Source organism: Natator depressus, chromosome 24 (assembly GCF_965152275.1).
Source record: "Natator depressus isolate rNatDep1 chromosome 24, rNatDep2.hap1, whole genome shotgun sequence".
NCBI classification, from domain to species: domain Eukaryota; kingdom Metazoa; phylum Chordata; order Testudines; family Cheloniidae; genus Natator; species Natator depressus.
Window position 1 is genome coordinate 13,737,220 of NC_134257.1, and position 18,238 is coordinate 13,755,457.

Genomic DNA, 18,238 nt, shown 5'->3' on the forward strand with positions numbered 1-18,238 from the left:
CTCTTCCCTCTCTTCGTAAGATGGAGCCCGTCTCTGCCCAGCACTCCTCCTTCATGGAACACCATCCCATGGTCAAAGAATCCAAAGCCTTCTCTCCGACACCACCTGCGTAGCCATTCGTTGACTTCCACGATTCGACGGTCCCTGCCCTGGCCTTTTCCTTCCACGGGGAGGATGGACGAGAACACCACTTGCGCCTCAAACTCCTTTATCCTTCTTCCCAGAGCCACGTAGTCCGCAGTGATCCGCTCAAGGTCATTCTTGGCAGTATCATTGGTGCCCACGTGGAGAAGCAGGAAGGGGTAGCGATCCGAGGGTTTGATGAGTCTCGGCAGTCTCTCCGTCATATCGCGAATCTTAGCCCCCTGGCAAGCAGCAGACTTCTCGGTTTTCCTGGTCAGGGCGGCAGATAGATGACTCAGTCCCCCGGAGGAGAGAGTCCCCGACTCATGACTCATGTCTCTGTACCTCTGGTTCATGGTGTGAGATCTTTCCTGCCCTAAATTAATTCTCTCTCTATTTAAGCTCTGACCTGCCCAACCAACAGCCACTATGAGGTCTGTGCCGACCTCTGCACCACCACCTGCACTGGAGACATCAAGGACTGCCCGGAGACCTGTGCTGAAGGCTGCCAGTGTGACGAGGGCTTCTTCTTCGATGGCCAGGGCTGTGTGACTCTGGAGAGCTGTGGGTGCTTCGAGCATGGGAGATACTACAAGGTACCTCCCCAAGCAGTCTGCGTCTGATCTAATTTTTGCTCTATCCACATCTTAATCCCTACACTAGCCAGGAATAGGGTTAGCTATAGTGGATCAGAGCTTTGGCCTATCCGGCCTGGCACCCCACTCTGCTAGTACCCAATGCCCAAAGCACCAAGAAAGGCAAGATTATTTAATTCCCTTTGTCTGTTGTAGGGAAACTGAGGCACAGAGAGAGGCAGTGACTTGCTCACGGCCACATAGTGAGTCACGAACAGATGGGAGGTTAAAACCTAGGCACTATTTCTGGCCCTTGGCTCAGTGCTGAGCCCATGAGACAGCCTTTCTCTTTAACATTAAGAGCAAATAATATGACAACAGAACAGACATTTTCACACACATCACCACACATTTCTGGGTTTAGCAATGTCACGGAGTCACTGGGCGATGCTCTGGAACTACTCTATACAAAGCCAGTCAGGACTCTGGGGGAGACTCCTCTCTCTGAGCTACACTGTCTCCAGGGCAAGAAGCTTACACAGCTTTGACCTTCCTGGGTCTGACCTCGGAGCATTCAGCATCTCCTTCCACACTGTGTGCTTCCTGCAGCGAGTCTGCCAAGGCAGGGCTCCTGGGGAAGCCAGAGAGCCCTGCACCCCAACTCCACAGTCAGACGTGACTCTCAGCCAGCCGGTAAAACAGAAGGTTTAGTAGTAGACAGGAATACAGCATAGAACAGAACTTGCTATTACAGACATCAGTGACTTTCAGCCAAGTCCATCTTGGAAATCCTGGGCCAGACGCCCTGGATTCCCCCTCTTCCAGTCCCCCCCACGCAGACTGCCAATCTCCAGTTACCAGACCTCCTATGCCCCCCTTGATGCTCCTCCTCCTTCTCTTTGTCTTGCTCCCTGGGCAAAAGGTGTCAGCTGATCGCATCCCCACTCCTGGGTCTCAGGTTACACAGGTGCAAATAGCTGGGCAGCCTCACCTGTCCTGAGGGCCTCAGCAAAATCACACACCCAATTCCCACCACCGAAGTATTCATGCAGTACACAGGGAAACTAAGGTACACACAGTATTAGTACAGGACACTAAGAATCACATGCAACATAAGAAGATGAATAAAACCCCACTTCATCACAAGCACGGCCAGAAATTATTATAAATAATCTTTTCTTCATTACATTGTGTTATTTCCCCTTTTCCAAACATCCCCTCAGCCCAGAGAGATCATCCTGACGAACAAGTGCCAGCAGAGCTGCACCTGCGTTCCCGCCCGAGGGGTGACCTGCAAAGCCCACAACTGCACCAGAGAAGAAACCTGCCAGATCAGAGCCGGTATCATGGGCTGCATCAGCAAAGGTGAAGGAGAATCACTGATTGAAATATGCCCCGAGGGGTTACTGTGGGAGGAATAACTGAGGTAGGGATGGGAGAAACCAGTTTACCACAGATTATTTATTAAGCTTATTTTCCCTCAAGAAATACCCTTCTGCTAACTAACCAGCCTGATCCTGCTTAGCTAATCATAGACAGAGATAGCCAATTTGCAATTCAGCAAGAAGTTTGATTATTACAGAGGTTCCCAGGGTGCAACCTGGACTGTGGGACTGCTGAGCCCTCTGTCCAACCTGGGGCATAAGCGCTGACTCCATGGGTGCTCTGGGGCTGGAGCACCCACGGGGAAAAATTAGTGGGTGCTCTGCACCCACTGGCAGCCAAGCTCCCCTCACTCCCCACCCCACCTCAGCCTCCTCCTCCCCTGAGCGCGCCGCCTCCCTGCTCCTCCGCCTAACTCCCAGCGCTTCCTGCCCAGCTGCCGCCAAACAGCTGTTTGGCTGTGTAGCAAGCTCCGGGAGGGAGGGGGAGGAGTGGGAACGTGGCACGCTCAGGGGAGGAGGTGGGGAAGAGGCAGGGCCAGGGCGGAAATTTGGGGAAGGGGTTGGAATGGGGGCGGGGAGGGGTGGAAGGGGGCAGGACAGGGGCAGGGCCTCATGGAAAGGGTGGAGTGGGGGCGGTGCTGGGGCTGGGGGTGAAAGGTGAGCACTCAGGGGAAAGTGGGGAAGTCGGTGCCTATGACCTGGAGTATCCCTCTCACTGTGATGCTGTTGGCAAGCTACAACCTCTGGCAGGTACTACACTTACACAGACATCTACAGGCAGGGACACGCCCAACCGAGGTACATGAATGCTTCTCCTAGCCTTTCATGAACCAACAGTAGGGAGGCTCCAGCCAATTCCCCCCAGCTCCCCAGCCTTGCACCTAGGATGACCAGATGTCCCGATTTTATAGGGACAGTCCCAATATTTGGGGCTTTTTCTTATATAGACTCCTATTACTCCCCACCCCCATTCCGATTTTTCACACTTGCTGTCTGGTTACCCTACTTGTGCCCCAGAACAGTACCATCTTGCCTTGGTCAGAAGCCTGACCAGTGTAAGTTCATTTCCCAGTCTGTCCCTCCTTTGATGTGGAGAGGACACACACTAGCCTTTATAAAGTGAGCTGGTGGACTTCAGAGTGAAGCAGCATAAGAACTGAATTGTGGGGAGTTAGGAGGGGAGGGATATCTCTGAGATGAACTTTTCCTCCCACGGGAGTCACAGGCGCTTAGCACCTCTTAGCATTTGACCATTAGCACCTGCAGCTCTCATTGATTTATGGACTGAATTCCCTCTCCCAATGGAATCACTGGGAGTTAGCCAATGACAGGGGTGCTGGAACAGTTTTTACAGTGGGGATGCTGAGAGCCATTGAACCAAACTGTAAACGTTACATACACTGGAATCCACTTCAAGCCAGGAGGTGCAGCAGCACCCCCAGCACTCCTAGTTCCAGCACCTATGGCTAATGACTTCTGTGCCATAGCAATGCGTTATTGAGGGTGTGCCGCACTTTGCTGGATCAGAGCCATAGGCACTTGTGCATATGCATAACTTTAAGCATGTGTGTAGCCTCACTGATTTCAACTGAACTCACTTGATTAAGTGTTTCGATAGATTGGAACCAGAGCTTCCAGCAAACCAAGTGTTGTTGAGTATCCCGGACTTCCCAACTTCTCAGTGTCCTCTGGCTAGCTCAGCTGGTTCTATGTGAATGCTGTGTCCATGTAAGGGCTGGATCTCCCAACCTAGACACTGGACTTGAGTTCCCTACCCTGTTGATAGAACTGGGTTTTCTCCTTTCAGATCCCTGCAAAACCCTGAAATGCCGGATCAAGGAGAGATGCAAAACTGAAGATGGCCAAGAGGCATGTGTTCCTGCCTACACTGGAATCTGCCTGGGCTCAGGGGATGCACAGTACCAAACTTTTGATGGCCTGAAGTTTGACTTGCAGGGCACCTGTAAGCACACTATCACTAAATACTGTGGCAGTGACCCTACCCTGGAGTCCTTCACTGTTGATGGGAAGAATGACAAAAGGGGGAACCAGGATATCTCCTTTTGGCAGGTGACCAATATCTACGTCTATGGGTACAGCATCTCCATCTACAAGAGGGAAGTTGGCAAAGTCCGGGTGAGTTTCCCAGCTCAGGGCTCTGTGCCTTTTGTACTTATAACAAACAGTATTTTCTGTGTAGTATCTCTCACACAAATGGAATCCTAGATACAGGCGACATGAGCTGAATGTATCATATGGGCAATACAAGTACATAAATGCAACTCGTCTTGTGTGTTTAACATGTTTCAGAGTAACAGCCGTGTTAGTCTGTATTCGCAAAAAGAAAAGGAGTACTTGTGGCACCTTAGAGACTAACCAATTTATTTGAGCATGAGCTTTCGTGAGCTACAGCTCACTTCATCGGATGCATACTGTGGAAACTGCAGAAGACATTATATACACAGAGACCATGAAACAATACCTCCTCCCACCCCACTCTCCTGCTGGTAATAGCTTATCTAAAGTGATCATCAAGTTGGGCCATATCCAGCACAAATCCAGGTTTTCTCACCCTCCGCCCCCCCCCACACACAAACTCACTCTCCTGCTGGTAATAGCCCATCCAAAGTGACCACTCTCTTCACAATGTGTATGATAATCAAGGTGGACCATTTCCTGCACAAATCCAGGTTCTCTCACCCCCTCACCCCCCTACAAAAACCACACACACAAACTCACTCTCCTGCTGGTAATAGCCTATCCAAAGTGACCACTCTCCTTACAACGTGCATGAAAATCAAAGTGGGCCATTTCCAGCACAAATACAGGTTTTCTCACCCCCTCCGCCTTTTCCCAAAAACACACACACACACAAACTCACTCTCCTGCTGGTAATAGCTTATCCAAAGTTACCACTCTCTCTACAATGTGCATTATAATCAAGGTGGGCCATTTCCAGCATAAATCCAAGTTTAACCAGAACGTCTGGGGGGGGGTAGGAAAAAACAAGGGGAAATAGGCTACCTTGCATAATGACTTAGCCACTCCCAGTCTCTATTTAAGCCTAAATTAATAGTATCCAATTTGCAAATGAATTCCAATTCAGCAGTTTCTCGCTGGAGTCTGGATTTGAAGTTTTTTTGTTGTAAGATAGCGACCTTCATGTCTGTGATTGCATGACCAGAGAGATTGAAGAGTTCTCCGACTGGTTTATGAATGTTATAATTCTTGACATCTGATTTGTGTCCATTTATTCTTTTACGTAGAGACTGTCCAGTTTGACCAACTGGGTCATCCTTCAGGATAGGTTGTAGATCCATCGTCTACAGCCAAGCTCTGCGATACAACCGCATTTGCTCCAACCCCTCACACAGAGACAAACACCTACAAGATCTCTATCAAGCATTCTTACAACTACAATACCCACCTGCGGAAGTGAAGAAACAGATTGATAGAGCCAGAAGAGTTCCCAGAAGTCACCTACTACAGGACAGGCCTAACAAAGAAAATAACAGAACGCCACTAGCCGTCACCTTCAGCCCCCAACTAAAACCCCTCCAACGCATTATTAAGGATCTACAACCTATCCTGAAGGATGACCCAACACTCTCACAAATCTTGGGAGACAGGCCAGTCCTTGCCTACAGACAGCCCCCCAACCTGAAGCAAATACTCACCAGCAACCACATACCACACAACAGAACCACTAACCCAGGAACCTATCCTTGCAACAAAGCCCGTTGCCAACTGTGCCCACATATCTATTCAGGGGACACCATCACAGGGCCTAATAACATCAGCCACACTATCAGAGGCTCGTTCCCCTGCACATCCACCAATGTGATATATGCCATCATGTGCCAGCAATGCCCCTCTGCCATGTACATTGGTCAAACTGGACAGTCTCTACGTAAAAGAATAAATGGACACAAATCAGATGTCAAGAATTATAACATTCATAAACCAGTCGGAGAACACTTCAATCTCTCTGGTCACGCAATCAGAGACATGAAGGTCGCTATCTTACAACAAAAAAACTTCAAATCCAGACTCCAGCGAGAAACTGCTGAATTGGAATTCATTTGCAAATTGGATACTATTAATTTAGGCTTAAATAGAGACTGGGAGTGGCTAAGTCATTATGCAAGGTAGCCTATTTCCCCTTGTTTTTTCCTAACCCCCCCCCCCCCAGACGTTCTGGTTAAACTTGGATTTATGCTGGAAATGGCCCACCTTGATTGTCATGCACATTGTGGGGAGAGTGGTCACTTTGGATGAGCTATTACCAGCAGGAGAGTGAGTTTGTGTGTGTAAGGGGGTGGGGGGGTGAGAAAACCTGGATTTGTGCTGGAAATGGCCCACCTTGATTATCATGCACATTGTAGGGGAGAGTGGTCACTTTGGATAGGCTATTACCAGCAGGAGAGTGAGTTTGTGTGTGTGGTTTTTGTAGGGGGGTGAGGGGGTGAGAGAACCTGGATTTGTGCAGGAAATGGCCCACCTTGATTATCATACACATTGTGAAGAGAGTGGTCACTTTGGATGGGCTATTACCAGCAGGAGAGTGAGTTTGTGTGTGGGGGGGAGGGTGAGAAAACCTGGATTTGTGCTGGAAATGGCCCAACTTGATGATCACTTTAGATAAGCTATTACCAGCAGGAGAGTGGGGTGGGAGGAGGTATTGTTTCATGGTCTCTGTGTATATAATGTCTTCTGCAGTTTCCACAGTATGCATCCGATGAAGTGAGCTGTAGCTCACAAAAGCTCATGCTCAAATAAATTGGTTAGTCTCTAAGGTGCCACAAGTACTCCTTTTCTTTTTTCGTTTAACATGGTTGTGATAGATAGATAGGTAGATAGATAGATAGATAGAGAATTATGCAGACAAATAGAAACTGGTAGATAGCATAGCTAAATACTGTGTTTATTCAGGGAAAGTCACATTGATTTCAGTGATTCTTTTACATGCCACTGGTTAAAGTGACAATGATTTACAGCTGAAATGAGTGGCAAGGTGACAGTTGCAAAAAGAACAAGTGAGGATGAAAGAGCAATAACACCTATCGTACCTCCCCCGTCCTCTCTGTCTCTAGCTGAACAGTGTGATCACCAGTCTCCCAGTGACGCTGAAAGACAATAAAATCAGACTGTACCAGAAAGACCTCAGCACCATCCTGCAGACGGACTTCGGCCTCCAGATCACATATGACAAAAATTGGCATGTAGTGATCACCCTCCCCAGCAGCTATTATGGGGCCACGTGTGGCCTATGTGGGAACTTCAACCAGAATCCAGAAGATGACATGACATCATCCAATGGCACCAGAGTCTCCTCCATCGTGGGCTGGGCTGCCAGTTGGAAAGTCCAAGACCGGGACCCCTTTTGCTGGGATTATTGCCAAGACTCTTGTCCAATGTGTGATGAGAGCAAGAGAGATCTGTATGGGGATGACAGTCACTGTGGGTTGATCAGTAAAGCACCGGGAGGGCCCTTCAGAGAGTGTCAGTCCTGGGTGAGCGCCGATGACTTCTTTGACAGCTGCATGTATGACATGTGTCTGAATGAGGGGGACAAGAGCGTTCTGTGTGAGGCGCTGGAGGCCTATGCAAATGCCTGCAGGAAGCATGGGGTCATTGTTGATGACTGGAGGATGCCATCCAGTTGTGGTGAGTCTGGCATCTTGGTTTCTTATTGACCGTGGTAGCAGTAGTCAATCTGTTTATCTTGTTGATGAGCATGGGGATGGAAATATCCAGGATCCCTGGGGTACTTGGGTCAGCACTGACTCTTAGGGTAGAGCTCCCTCTAGCAGTCATTGGGCCAAGAGCTAACCCGCCTGGCCCTGTTAGTTAATGAGATCTAAAACAATCACTGATTCAGGTGGCTAGGGTACATGTACACAGCAGCTGGGAGGCATAATTCTCAGCTCAGGTGGACATTCACAAACTCACTCGGCTTGAGATAGATATCTAAAAATATCAGTGTGGATGCAAAGTCACAGGTGACAGTGTAGGCTAGCTGCCCAAGTCTCCTGTGTATATATACCCTATCAGTGTGATGTATCTGGCAAGCTGCCAATGGTGGAGTTCAGTGTTTCTCAGTGTCCAGGGAGTATAGGGGGCTGTGGAACCTTTTTGGTGGTCTTCAGAGTGAAGCAGCTACAGACAACTGTGGAGTTAAGAGGGGAGGCAGCTCCATGAGATGTTCTTCTCCCAGTGAAAGGCATGGGATCTGTAGGTGCTTAAACCTCTCAGAATTTGACTCTTAGCACCTGCAGCCCTTGCTGACTTATGGACTGAAATCCTATTCCCACTGGAGTCAATGGGGATTCACCAATGAATTCAGTGCCACAGAAACAGCTAATTGAGGGTGCTCAGCGTGTTGCTGGATCAGAGACATATGCACTTAGGCACATGAATAACTTTAAGCGTGTGAGTAGCCTCATTGATTTCAATGGAACTACTCACATGGTTAAGTTCTTTGCTGGATTGGGACTATAACTCGCAGCAAGCCAGGTTCTGTTGACTGTCATGGACTTGCCACCCACTCAGCATGCAATGGGTGTCTAAGCTGGTTCTGCGTGAAGGTTGTGCTCATGACCAGTCTGGCTCTCCCATGCTATTATTATTGTTATTAATTGATAACCCACAGCTTTGCCACTGACGTTTATTGTTTGAAGGCAAGTCTAAATATAGGTGGGCAAGTGTTTGTGTTGTGCTGAGAAATTTTGGAAGGTGGTAAAAGAGGAGTGTGTGCTGTGGTGAAGAGCTATGTGTTTGGGGTTATCATGTTCTGACTGTGCTGTTGTGTTGGTGGTTGTGTTAATTTGTATCGGGGGACTGGGCTGAAGAATTTTGTGTTGAATTGTGTGGGTGACAAATGAGGGGTGTGTGTCTGGGGGATCATGTTTGGGGATTTTGTGTTGATTTGTTTGGGCATGTGGACTGCAGTGGAGAGTTTGTGTTAAGTTGCACAGGTGGTGAATCAATCTTTAAAGAACTGTGGGGCAGTTCCCTTATATCGCTGACTCATTTCAACCAATGAAATTGTTGAATACAAACTAGGGGTAGCGTAAGGGTGGGGTTGGTTGAGATACCTCTAACTCACAAGGGTCTGGGAGTCTTGGCATGGCATAGCTACATGCCTTACTGCTTTATTATATATAGATTATTATTGTTATTTTATTTATACTACTGTAGCACTTAGGAGCCTAGATACTGGACTTGAGTTCCCTGCCATGCTGATATGACCAAGAGTTTTTCTTTCAGATCCCTGCGAAGCTCTGAAATGCCGGACCAAAGAGACATGCCGGACTGAGGATGGCCACACAGCGTGTATTCCTGACTACAAGGGAACCTGCTTGGGCTCAGGGAACATGCACTACCAAACTTTTGATGGTCTGAAGTTTGACTTCCAGGGCACCTGCACCTACACCCTGGCCAAATACTGTGGGAGCGATGCCACCCTGGAGCCTTTCACCATTGATGAGAAGAATGACAATAGGGAGAGCCAGGATATCTCCTTTCTGCGGGTGACCAACATCTACGTCTATGGGTACAACATCTCCATCTACAAGAGGGAAGTTGGCAAAGTCCGGGTGAGTCTCCCAGCTCAGGGCTCTGGCACTTTTTGACTTACAAGGCACAGTACTTTTGTGTAGTGTCTCGCACAAACAGAATCCCAGACAGATGCCGTCAGCTGAATATGTCATGTGGGCAATACAAGTACATAAATACCTCTGATCGGTATGATCTGTATGTTTGAAAAACGTATGATAGATAGATAGATAGATAGATAGATAGATAGATAGATAGATAGATAGCAAAAACAAGACTTTGTGGCTAGATCGATAGATATTTCAGATAGGTAGAATCTATATAGATATATAGGGATTTCTGGAAACAGATACCTTAGGTAGATAGTGAAGCTAGATAAATACTGTGTTTATTCCGGGACTTTGGATTGATTTCAGTTGTTAGGAATGGGTAAACAGTGATTTAGGATTTGACCATTATTTTACTTGCTGCTGGTTAGAGTGACAATGAATAAAAGCCAAAATGAATGGTGAGGCTACATTTGGAGTAAGAGCAAGTGAGGATGAAAGAAGAATAATGCCCATCGTGTTCCTCCCCTCCTGTCTGTCACTAGCTAAACGGTGTGATCACCAGTCTCCCGGTGATGCTGAAAGATGGTAAAATCAGACTGTACCAGAAAGGCCTCAGCACCGTTATGCAGACGGACGTTGGTCTCCGGGTGGGGTATAACAAGAACTGGCATCTGGAAATCACCCTCCCCAGCAGCTATTATGGTGCCATGTGCGGTCTTTGTGGGAACTTCAGCCAGAACCCAGAAGACGACATGATGTCCTCCAACGGCATCAACGTCTTCTCCATCATGGGCTGGGCTGCCAGTTGGAAAGTCCAAGACCGGGACCCCTTTTGCTGGGATTATTGCCAAGAGACTTGCCCAATGTGTGATGAGAACAAGAGAGATCTGTATGGGGATGACAGTCACTGTGGGGTGATCAGTAAAGCACCAGGAGGGCCCTTCAGAGAGTGTCACTCCAGGGTGAGCCCCGACGACGTATTTGACAACTGTATTTATGACGTGTGTCTGAATGAGGGGAACAAGACCATTCTGTGTGAGGCGCTGGAGAGCTACGAGGACTCCTGCAGGGACCATGGAGTCACTGTCTATGACTGGAGAACACCGTCCAGTTGTGATGAATCTGGAGGTTGGTATTCTGTTGAAACAGGTGGCAATGGGACTAATCCGACAGTTTACCCTGTTGATGGAGGGGATGGTGAGTGACCTGAGCATGGGGATGGGAATATCCAGGTTCGTGGGGCATTGGGGTCTGCACTGATTCTTAGGGTAGAGCTCCCCCTATTCTGCAGGGTTTCCTTTGTTTGGTTAAGTGTACCCTAGTAGTCTCCTCCTAAAGAACTCACAATCCTGAAAGAATGCAGAAAACAGTGGACGAGAAGTTGGATATGAGTCAACAGTGTGCCCTTCTTGCCAAGAAGGCCAATGGCATTTTGGGCTGTATAAGTAGGGGCATTGCCAGCAGATCAAGGGACGTGATCATTCCCCTCTATTCGACATTGGTAAGGCCTCATCTAGAGTACTGTGTCCAGTTTTGGGCCCCACACTACAAGAAAGATGTGAAAAAATTGTAAAACATCCAGCGGAGAGCAACAAAAATGATTAGGGGACTGGAACACATGAGTTATGAGAGGTTTCAGAGTAACAGCCGTGTTAGTCTGTATTCGCAAAAAGAAAAGGAGTACTTGTGGCACCTTAGAGACTAACCAATTTATTTGAGCATAAGCTTTCGTGAGCTACAGCTCACTTCATCGGATGCATACTGTGAAGTGAGCTGTAGCTCACGAAAGCTTATGCTCAAATAAATTGGTTAGTCTCTAAGGTGCCACAAGTACTCCTTTTCTTTTTATGAGTTATGAGGAGAGGCTGAGGGAACTGGGATTGTTTAGTCTGCAAGAAGAGAAGAATGAGGGGGGATTTGATAGCTACTTTCAACGACCTGAAAGGGGGTTCCAAAGAGGATGGCTCTAGACTGTTCTCAGTGGTAGCAGGTGACAGAATGAGGAGTAATGGTCTTAAGTTGCAGTGGGGGAGGTTTAGGTTGGATATTAGGAAAAACTTTTTCACTAGGAAGGTGGTGAAGCACTGGAATGTGTTACCTAGGGAGGTGGTGGAATTTCCTTCCTTTGAAGTTTTTAAGGTCAGGTTTGACAAATCCCTGGCTGGGATTGGTCCTGCTTTGAGCAGGGGGTTGGACTAGATGACCTCCTGAGGTCCCTTTCAACCCTGATATTCTATGTTTCAACCCCCTGCTCAAAGCAGGACCAATCCCCAATATTGCCCCAGAACCCTAAATGGCCCCCTCAAGGATTGAACTCACAACCCTGGGTTTAGCAGGCCAATGCTCAAACCACTGAGCTATCCCTCCCGCCGAAACAACTGTGGCCCAAACAGGGCTCGAACCCGTGACCTTGGCGTTATTAGCACCACGCTCTAACCAGCTGAGCTAACTAGCCATGTGATTATCTATGTGGTGTTGAGTATCTTCAGAATGCCTTGGTTGGTTCAGTTGGTTCTGCATGAATGCTGTGCTCATGGCAGATCTTGCTCCCCGGCCTAGACATTTGACTTGAGTCCCCCACTCTGTTGATGTGACTGGGCTTTCTCCTTTCAGAAGCCTGCAAATCCCTGAAATGCCGGACCAAGGAGACGTGCAAGACAGAGGATGGCCACGCGACATGTGTTCCCGACTACGTGGGAACTTGCTGGGGCTGGGGGGACCCTCATTATCACACCTTTGATGGCCTGAAGTTTGACTTCCAGGGCACCTGCACCTACACCATCGCCAAGTACTGTGGCCATGTCCACTCCCTGGAACTCTTTGCCATCGATGAGAAGAATGATAACAGGGGGAGCCAGGCCATCTCCTTTCTGCGAGTGACTAACATCTATGTCTATGGGTACAACATCTCCATCTACAAGAGGGAAGTTGGCAAAGTCCGGGTAAGTCTCCAGTTTCAGGACTGCACCTTTTGGACTTATAACACACAGTGATTTGGCATAGTGTCTATCCCACAGAAATGGTATCCTAGAATCAGGAGATGTGAGAGAGAAAGACACAGGCAAATGGGAAGAAAGGTGTTTTCGGGTGACGTTTCTAACCTTGACAAGGTGGGGCTGTTGTTTCAGGTGTTAGAAGATGCATGGGAGAAGGCTCTCCCTCTTATATAAGGGACAGAGAAAGAAAGGAGTGTTCGATAGGTAGATACTGGAGGTGAAATGATGACTCCATTGAAATCAATGGGAGTAGGTGGCATAGATCACATGTCTCAGTAGAGGACTGAATTCTACATTTAGTTATGGTGCATGTGTCACAGTGTAAATTCAGGACTATATACTCCCCAATATGCACAGCAGAATGGCTTGTCAGAAGTTTGCACAGAGATCAAAGGGAGAATATAGTCTCCACACTTGGAATACTGTGTGCAGTTCAGAATGCCCCATCTCAAAGAGTTATATTAGAATTGGAAAAGGTACAGAGAAGGGCAACAAAAATTATTAGAAGTATGGAACAGCTTCCAAATGAGGAGCGATTAAAAAGACTGGGACTTTTCAGCGTGGAAAAGAGACGACTAAGGGGGGATATGATGGAGGTCTATAAAATTATGACTGGTGTGAAGAAAGTGAATAAGGAAGTGTTATTTATTCCTTCAAATAACACAAGTACCAGAGGTCACCCAATGAAATTAATAGGCAGCAGGTTTAAAACAAACAAAAGGAAATACTTCGTCACACAGCGCACAGTCAACCTGTGGAACTCATTGCCAGAGGATGATGGCCAAAACTATAATGGGGTTCAAAAAAGAGATAGAAAAGTTCCTGGTGTATAGGTCCATCAATGACTATGAGCCAAGATGATCAGGTATGCAACCCCATGCTCTGGGTATCCCTAGTCTCTGACTACCAGAAGTTGGGAGTGGACGATGGGATGGTTCACTCAGTGATTGCCCTTTTCTTTTCATTCACTCTGAAGCACGTGGCATTGGCCACTGTGGAAAGAGAGGATATCTGGCTAGATGGACCATTGGATTGACTCAGTATGTCCGTTCTTCTGTTCTTAACCAGAGCTGGGCAAACCTTTTCATCCAAAATATTTGTTTGGCAAAAAATGCAGATTCTGTGCACTGAAACCTTTCATGAATTTGCATCTGTTTCAACAACTTATTTTGGCTGAGGAAAAAAAATCTAAAAAAACTGAAAGGTTTTGTTTCAACATTTTTGAAATAAAACGTTTCAGTTTTTTAATTTGAAATGACGTTTTGTTTCAGAACTTCCTTTAATTTTTTTTTCAAATGAAAATATTTTAAAAAATGCTTGAAATTGGACTGAAATGGTTTGTTCGACCTGAAACAATTTTCTTTCCGCTTTTCAGCAAAAAATGTGAATTTTTTTTCAGTTCAACTCAAACAATTTTTTTCCTAATTTTTTCATAATACTAATCTATTATTTGCACATCTCTAGAAAGAACTAAATTTTTATTTATGTATTTATTATTCATTTCCTTCCTGTTCCGTTCATTGTACAGTGAGAAAACTTGCTCCATTTGAGGCTCAGATATATTTCTGCCCTTTTTTCCTTTTTTCCTCTATTTTCAGCATTTTCCTTTTTCTGATTCTCTTTTCCTGACCTGTCTGTGTGAATCTCCTTCATCCTTTTCTTTGTATCTCATTCTCTGTAGCAACCCCCAGTTCTCTACACAAGATGCTTCCGCCCCAGTGCTTGCCCCATTTGGTCTGTTAAAATGACCAGGGTGTGATGGGACGCTTATCCCACACAAAGAATCATAAAACCATAGAGTTAGAAGGGACCTCAAGGGTCATCTAGTCTAACTCCTTGCCATGATGCAGGATTTGTTGGGTCTAAACCATCCAAGAGAGATGAAAACTTTTGAAAACTTTCTGTGAAGGAGATTCCACAACCTTGCTAAACAGTCTGTTGCATTGTCCTACTCTTCTTTCGGTTCGGGAGTTTTTCCTGATTTAATCTAAATCTGCTCTGCTGTAGTTTGAACGCATTGCCTCTTGTCCTGCCCTCTGTGGCAAGAAATAACAACTTTTCTCCCTCTTTTTTAGGAAGCCTTTAAAGTATTTGAAGGTGGCTACCATATTCCCCCTTGATCTCCTCTTTTGCAAAGGAAACATACCCAGTTCCTTCAACCTTTGCTCATATGTAAGACTGCGAATCATTCACGGAGGTCACAGAAGTCATGGCTTCCGTGACTTTCCATGACCTCTGTGAATTTTGCAGGACTGGTGCAGCTGACCCCAGGACCACCCAGCAGCTGGGGAAGCACTGGGGCCAGCCGCACGAGGCGCTGCTCTGGGAGCCCCAGGCAACTGGTCCCCAGTGCTGCCCTGGTGCAGTGGTCCGGGACCAGCGGTGGTGGCAGCGGGGCCCCAGTCCCCCCCCGCCCGGACCAGCAGCGGTGGGACCCCAGGCCGCACCCCCCTCCAGCTGTAGCAGGGCCTTTCTCCACCCCCGAGCCAAAATATTGCCCTGCGCTGCTTCCTCCAGCAGCTCCCCCCAGCTGCAGTCTTCAGGAGCGCCCCCCTCCCAGCAGGTAAGACTTAGTCACAGGTATTTTTTATAAAAGCCATGGACAGGTCAGGGGGCCGTGACTTTTTGTTTATTGCCCATGACCTGTCCATGACTTTTACTAAAAATCCTAAAATGTAGCCTTACTCATATGACTTGCATTCCATCCCTTTGATTATCTTTGTCGCTCGCCTCTGGATCCTTTCCAGTTTCTCTACATCCTTCCTATACAGCAGTGACCAAAATTGGATGCAGTACTCCAGCTGAGGCCTAACCAGTGCCAAGTAGAGTGATACTATCCCCGCCCGTGACTTGCATGCTATGCCTCTGTTAATGCAACCCAAAATTGCATTTGTACATGCCACGATTCACTGCTGCAAAAAAAAGCAAACATTCTAGGATGTATTAGCAGAAGCATTGTAAGCAAGACACAAGAAGTAATTATTTGGCCTTGTCTACACAGGCAAGTTACTGCGCAGTAAAGCAGCTTTCTGCGATGTAACTCCCAAGCTGTACACACGGCCAAGCCACTTAGTGCACAGAAACTCCTCAGCTGCAGCATTGCAAAAAAACCGCCTCAACGAGAGTCGTAAGCCTTAAAGCACAGCAGCTCCAGCGCTGTATGGGCAGTGTAAACACATTACAGCGCAGAAAACAATCGATTGGCCTCTGGAAGTGTCCCATAATCCCTCAAGGGGCCGCTCTCCTCATTGATTTGAACTCAGCTGCTCTGGAGACATGCACCCCTCCCCTTACAAAGCTCCATTTCTGACAGCCCTTGCGTGCTGTGCTGAGCAAACCATTAATGTGGAATGCTCCTGCTGTTGAAGACAGAGGTGTGTGTGTGTGTGTGAGAGAGAGAGAGACAGACAGATTGCGTGCAGAGAGCTGGGGAGGGAGGAAAGGGCTGATGTCGGGGGTTTCCCCCTCCCCCTGCCTCAGGACTGGTTGCTTCCTGCTACTGTCTGAACTTACAAGACAGCATGCTGACACACTCTCTGTCCCCCAAAACACACTGTCCCCCCTCCACACACACACACACACACACACACACACTGCGTCTTCCCCAGTTCAGTTGAAAAGCTGCTGGCAGTGTAGTAGGATGCCCATGGAACAATGGGATTGGGAAACCTGCATCATGTGACGCTGTGCCAGCTGCATGAGGCATTGCAAACCCTTCCCAAAGCACCCTCTGGCCAGTTGCACACTGGGATAGCTACCACAATGCACTGCTCTCTTTGCCATTGCAAGAGCTGCTAATGTGGATGCGCTCCACTGTCCTGAGGAGCACAGTGTGGACACGCAACAGCGGTTTAATTCCAGCACTTTAATAAAAGTGGTATAACTTGTTGTGTAGAAACTTGCCAGTGTGGACATTCCCTTACACTCTACTCCGCACTGATTAGGCCTCAACTGGAGTATTGTGTCCAGTTCTGGGCACCACATTTCAGGAAAGATGTGGACAAATTGGAGAAAGCCCACAGAAGAGCAACAAACATGATTAAAGGTCTAGAAAACATGACCTATGAGGGAAGATTTAAAAAATTGGATTTGTTTAGTCTGGAGAAGAGAAGGCTGAGAGGGGACATAACAGTTTTCAAGAATAATAAAAGGTTGTTAGAAGGAGGAGGCAGATAAATTGTTCTCGTTAACATCTGAAGACAGGACAAGAAGCAATGGGTTTCATAGAATCATAGAATCATAGAATATCAGGGTTGGAAGGGACCTCAGGAGTCATCTAGTCCAACCCCCTGCTCAAAGCAGGACTGATCCCCAATTAAATCATCCCAGCCAGGGCTTTGTCAAGCCTGACCTTAAAAACTTCTAAGGAAGGAGATTCCACCACCTCCCTGGGTAACGCATTCCAGTGTTTCCACCACCGTCCTAGTGAAAAAGTTTTTCCTAATATCAAACCTAAATCTCCCCCACTGAAACTTGAGACCATTACTCCTTGTTCTGTCATCTGCTACCACTGAGAACAGTCTAGAGCCATCCTCTTTGGAACCCCCTTTCAGGTAGTTCAAAGCAGCTATCAAATCCCCCCTCATTCTTCTCTTCTGAAGACTAAACATCCCCAGTTCCCTCAGCCTCTCCTCATAAGTCATGTGTTCCAGTCCCCTAATCATTTTTGTTGCCCTCCGCTGGACTCTTTCCAGTTTTTCCACATCCTTCTTGTAGTGTGGGGCCCAAAACTGGACACAGTACTCCAGATGAGGCCTCACCAGTGTCGAATAGAGGGGAACGATCACGTCCCTCGATCTGCTGGCAATGCCCCTACATATACATCCCAAAATGCCATTGGTCTTCTTGGCAACAAGGGCACACTGTTGACTCATATCCAGCTTCTCGTCCACTGTAACCCCTAGGTCCTTTTCTGCAGAACTGCTACCGAGCCATTCGGTCCCTAGTCTGTAGTGGTGCATTGGATTCTTCCGTCCTAAGTGCAGGACTCTGCACTTGTCCCTGTTGAACCTCATCAGATTTCTTTTGGCCCAGTCCTCCAATTTGTCTAGGTCCCTCTGTATCCTTTCCCTACCCTCCAGCGTATCTACCACTCCTCCCAGTTTAGTATCATCTGCAAACTTGCTGAGGGTGCAATCCACACCATCCTCCAGATCATTTATGAAGATATTGAACAAAACCGGCCCCAGGACCGACCCTTGGGGCACTCCACTTGATACCGGCTGCCAACTAGACATGGAGCCATTGATCACTACCTGTTGAGCCCGACAATCTAGCCAGCTTTCTATCCACCTTATAGTCCATTCATCCAGCCCATACTTCTTTAACTTGCTGGCAAGAATACTGTGGGAGACCGTGTCAAAAGCTTTGCTAAAGTCAAGGAACAACACGTCCACTGCTTTCCCTTCATCCACAGAGCCAGTTATCTCGTCATAGAAGGCAATTAGATTAGTCAAGCATGACTTGCCCTTGGTGAATCCATGCTGACTGTTCCTGATCACTTTCCTCTCCTCTAAGTGCTTGAGAATTGATTCCTTGAGAACATGCTGCAT

At 47.4% G+C, this 18,238-nt stretch overlaps 1 non-coding gene across 1 annotated transcript; it reads right to left on the reverse strand.

The window, feature by feature from the left end:
- Positions 1 to 12,071: 12,071 nt before the first annotated feature.
- Positions 12,072 to 12,145, reverse strand: TRNAI-AAU (transfer RNA isoleucine (anticodon AAU)). Its single transcript has one exon. It is a non-coding gene; the product is annotated as a tRNA-Ile (tRNA).
- Positions 12,146 to 18,238: the final 6,093 nt, after the last annotated feature.